The sequence below is a fragment of the Melozone crissalis genome, unplaced genomic scaffold (genome assembly GCF_028551555.1).
Source record: "Melozone crissalis strain CALT ecotype California unplaced genomic scaffold, PUWL_Pcris_2 ptg000042l_1, whole genome shotgun sequence".
NCBI lineage: Eukaryota > Metazoa > Chordata > Aves > Passeriformes > Passerellidae > Melozone > Melozone crissalis.
In genome coordinates this window covers 26,983,478-26,989,007 of record NW_026535820.1, presented here as the reverse complement: position 1 = coordinate 26,989,007, position 5,530 = coordinate 26,983,478, and positions in this window count along the sequence as shown.

Here is a 5,530-nt window from a genome sequence, read left to right as displayed (position 1 = left end):
ACTCACCACAGCAATTTCAGTGTTTTCTTTTTGGGGATGCAATTGGAGCGTAGCCCCTGCTCTCCTCCCCGACTCCTTCACCCCTCATTCCCCCCCATGCCCAGAAGAAAACAAAACAGGAAGACTCTGTCACTGTCAGGTTATATTTAATAATTTATTATAAGGTTTAGTTGCGCAAAAAATAAATGAGAACATGGAAGGTATATGAGCAAATGGTGCAAAGCAGAAGAAAGCATGACTGAGAACATTTACAAAACAATACACATACATATGTGGTTGTATGTGTGCATACGTATATATTCTGCTGGAACCTACAAAAGAAATCACACAGAAATTGAACAAACAGACAAAAAAATAAATCCTTAAACAAACAGAACTAGAAGGCAGACCTGAGAATTAGGATCTATGCATCTTTTGGCCTTTTGCAAATCTGCTGAATTACTGAGGACAGAACCCCAGTAAATGAAGGTGTTACCATGACGGCTGATAATCATGTCAGCATACTGCAAACTGTGTGCCTGGCTCACCTATACCTGATTCCACTTTTCTCTTGAAGCATATGTAAAAACGTTGCTGGATACAGTGTTTGGTGTTTTCATTTGGGTTTTATTTTGAAAGAGGTTAGTGGTGGAGGCGTCATGAGCCTGCCTACAAATCAGGTACTGGTTCTGCTTGGCTGGCTAGGAAGAGCATCACAGCCTAACAGCAAAAAGCACATTTTGCACAGCCTTCTCCAGTGAAAGCTTTCTTCACGTGCACTGGAAAATAGGGACCTAGTTTCTTCTGAGAATAACATGGACACAAGGCTTCTCTTCACTATCTGAGCAATAATAGCATCATGTGTTTATCCTACACTTCAGCTAAAAATCTAAAGTCCTAAACTAAAGTGTCCTTTCAACTTAAGTTGCTCACAATGTCATATACCATTAAAAACATCTTGTTTTGGTTTTCTGTACTCCTGAACAAGGACACGTTGCCATGGATGTTCATTTTTTTTTTAAATTTCACTTGCTGAAGGTTTTCAGATATACAAATGCTTGAATGTGAAATTGATGAGGATACACAGAACTGTACTACTAACAAGTTGGTTTATTTCCTGAGTTATCAAATGTCATAGCAGATAATTCTAACTTGTGCACAGCCTTACAGATGAAACCTTGTAGCATTGGGTCATTTCTTATGGTCCCCCTGATAATGAAAATCCAAAAATAACAATGTAATGGACTTGATTACACAGAAGGTCTCATTTGGAGAGACAAAATTGGAGATACACAAACATCCATAGGCTGAGAAGATGGTATTGTTTTACTGCTTTTAGAGACCATCAGAATACATCCCTGCTTTACTGAGGGTAAAAAAGGGAGAGGTTGAAGTGAAATATCTGGAATATCAGATTGTTTTGATTATTTGTGGTACTGCCCTTATTTCTTTTCTCTCTTGGTACTTTCAGCTTGTCTTTTTGAAAAAATTGCTTATTTTTGAAGACAAAACAAAATCTATAGTGCACTCCTTTGCAGGTATGTAATCTGTTTTAATTCAAATTCTGTAAACATATTAGTTCTACCAGTAGGATAATCCACAGGGAAAATCACATCACACATAGCATAATAAGAACAATATGTTATTTTTTTTCAAAAAACAATCTCAAAACAACAGCTTCATTTTTGTACCATAGTAATATCAGTGAACAGCAGCTGAACAAGTGACAAATTAAAACCACAAAGAAAACAACCCCAAACTTATCAATATTCTTATTGGTTTAAAAACTAGCAAGCTACACAAAACTTCCAAAATCTCAATTTGAAATGCAATATTAGAACTCTTTAAATATTTTATGAGTCTGGCAGGTTGGGACCCAATATTTGTTGTTTGGATTATGTAAATAGACTTTCCAGTGCAAACAAACCATTGTTTATTGCTGCTTAGTTTCAATATTTCCCATAGATTTGTCCTTTCCTTTTGGAATTTAAAAAACTGTTTTGAATAAACTCCATCAACCGTAATTTGGAAATTTTATGTTGAGCAGTTACTGTGCTATTTCAAGCTGTATCACTTGCTCAAATAGTTAAGAGGGAGGAAAAAAGAATCAATGAAGCAAAATGACACAACCATGGATAGCAACCAGCTCAGCATACCATCTAAACTGTAAAATAGTTCCGTGGGTTTTTTAAGGTCTTAGAAACTTTGCTGAAAGGAAATAAATGTAGTAAAATATCTTGTCATTAAAAAACTGAGTTTTGAATACCTTGAAGGGTATTCTAGGGTAACTACCATCTGTGTGACTTGAAAATGAATATATGAGATTAAAGAGAAGTAAAACCTTTTCCATAATAATAAAAATAATTTTTTTCATTGGGTCAGAAAGGGAAATGTTTAAATTTAATGTTCAAAAGAATATTCAATGATCAATAGTACAACTAAGTCTTTCAAGGGTGTAAACTCACATCTCTTTGAAAAAGACTTCTGAATGTAGGAAAGGCAGTCATCAGAGTTTGAATCAACAAGACGAAAAGAAACTCACAGTCTATGAAAGAAGGTGAAAGTTAGAACCTGTTATTTTCTTTATTCATTTTAGACAGATTCCTTTACCTTAAAGAACTTCTCTGACTGTAATATGTTCATGATACTGCTTCTTTTGCTCTCCCATGGCTGTGAGTCTTGGGGTAAAACAGTGATTCAGTGAGGAAACAGACTGTTCTAAGGGCTGGACCCACCAAGGAACACAGGAAGCTGGACACCCCCTCCTTTGGCAGGGTAGTTCAGCAATTAACCTTCTTTATGACCTCCACCTGACCTAAATTCCCACCCATCTTCTCTGCTAGGCACCTAAATGTTTTGGAGAATGTCAGAAATAGCAAGTTCTAACTATACTGTGCAAGTTCTAACTATACTGTACTGCCTCCGCTCCAGGTCTTGTCCCAGGACTAGGGGACAGGAGGAAAGGACCAAGGAAACACAGCAGGCAGAACAGGTGAAGTATAGCTGCTACCAGCATTTGCTAGCTTACTCCTGACAGTTCCAAATAAGAAACCTTACCTCAGAAAAAGGAAAAATTTAATATTCAGAGGATTGTTCAGATGATTGATCTCACTACTGGTTTCATTTCTAGGGGTGGTTTGCTTTGTTTTGTTTGTTTGTTTGTGTGCTTTTCTGTGTTTCGTTTTTAATGGATGATTATTTTTATTATTGTAATCATAAAGATATCAGGGCACCAGGACTCTGGTTTTTCAAATTTACTTTTAAATCTTATGTGCATCATGCTCCTTTAAATATGCTCTGTTACGGAGCTCTGTGAAAGCCCAAATCAATGGTATTTATTTACAGAAGCTGAAACTCTGCCTCAGTGAGTACTCCCTAGTGCAATTTCCTTCAAAGCTGAGATGCTCAATAGGAGTTAATCCTCTGAACAGCTTTGTAAGTCTGACACTAAAGGTTATATCCAAAACCAGCCCGTCTGTCTACAAGATAGGCACTAAAATGTTCTTTTAGGCTGCAGACCCCAGGAGTAGAAGCTGTTTGCCAAGCTCTCAGACTGTATTGTTCAAGGTGTAAGCAAGGCAACATAAAAGACATTTCCCAAACACACACATTCCTGGCGAACCTTGTTGGGCTGTAGCACAAGGCTCACCCTCACAGCTGTGCCTGGCTGGGCTGTGGTGTCAGGGCAAGTGTGGGCTCAGGGTGAGCACTGCTCCTTTGATATCTCAGGCAAATGGTTCCACCCCCAGGCCAGACACCCACAGCGGTCTTCCAAACACTAAACTGGACCAGGCTTTTCACTGCCACCTGAAATGCTGGCTCATCCAGCATCCTTCCTGCCAAATCACTCAGGAAATGGGAGACCCTTCCCAGCTCTCTCCCAGCCTGCATCAGATGAGTAAGCACGCTCTCTCCCCTGCCCTCTGAAGCTGGGCTCCTGCACAGAAACAACTCATATTTTTAGGATGAAGAAGAGTCTGCAGGGCTTGGGAGAACACTCTTCTACCAAGAGGGTCCTTGTCTCTGCTTTTTTCCATACCTTTTTTTATGTTGTTGCTCTTTTCTAATACTACAATGCATTGAGAGTTATGAGAAGAGTATGAGAGAGATAAGCACCTAGATAATCATGGAATAAACGAGTGATAAGGGTGCCCACATTTCCTTTAAATCAGGGGCGTCTCAGGAACGGTGATATAGCCTCAGCTGTGTGTCAGATACTACTGGGGCAGGCTGCCACAATGCCTCAGGCCTGACTAGTGCCTCTGTTCTAATTTCTTGGCCCTGATAAGGCTTGATTTATAAAGCTGCAGATTTCCCTTACTATCTGTGCTATAGTCTTATATATCCCTACATATAACTTGGGATATAATGTTTGAGCTAGAAATATCAAAGGAAATGTACAAAGCTATCTAACACACATTTCAAAAGATTATTTCCACACTATCCACATTTTTAGCCTGTATAGTTATATAAAATAATTAATATGAATTACTAGCCATGGCTGACACATTTCTTCTAACCTTACGCTTACTTAAAAAGACAACTTCGTAATATTACAAAAAAAGCATCTCAGTGGTTCTAAAGGGTATTTAACACCTGTCTTAACAGTTTATTCAATTAGATTGGTACACTAAATAATTAATTTGTAGCATTAGCCAGTAAATTTTATAAAATTATTTAAGTGATCAATAGCTTATCATACTAAGACATAAACAAAAGCACAGTATCTTTTTTTTTCTTCAATACTTTTCTCTGTTTGTGCTGATGTCTATATATGTATTTGAAAAGAGGAATGTATGTTAGAAATATTTGCATGTATTAAAATTAATCTCTTTTACTACTCTTTTTTCCCTCTGAAATAAAACTGTCTTAAGCAGACATTTATTATTTTCTTTGAAATGTCTATAATTTACCCAACAATGTTAGAATGGGAGGAACCTTCCTACAGAACTCTGTCAGAACATTTTGAAATTAGAAGAAAAAAGGTTGAGCACCTCTGTATGTATTTTTGTGGATCATAAAGGAAGATATCACACAGATCACACAGAACTCAATGAGCTGTGAAATATTCTAAATTATACTTTTGACAATACCTGGCTGCAGTGAGCTCCATAAAGCTGTGTGATAACATTGGTAGTGCATTGTGCAAAATACTGTTTTTTTCTATATTGCATAATGGGTGTCAGGCAGACTGGTACTCTGTTCTTCCAGCCAGGTAAGGGAAAATGAGCCCATCATGCTTTGTAAAGAAGCTGTGAATCAGACTGAGCACAGGACATTGTTTCCAGCTCCTGATGTGATGAAGGAGAAATTGAATGCTATGGGGAAGAGTTTTGTGCTCAACATGGCCACTCCTGTGCGCCTAAGTGTTTGCCAATTTCTCCTAATCTTTTTAAAGATTACAGAATCTGGTTTTATTTTGTTGGTTTCTTACCACATTCTTCACTTCCTTTCATAAATTTCTCTACCTTTTCATAGTGATGATTTTCAAAGAAATAAAAGGTTAGCATGTATCATTCTTCGGTAAGAAGTCATAACACTATTTTTTTTA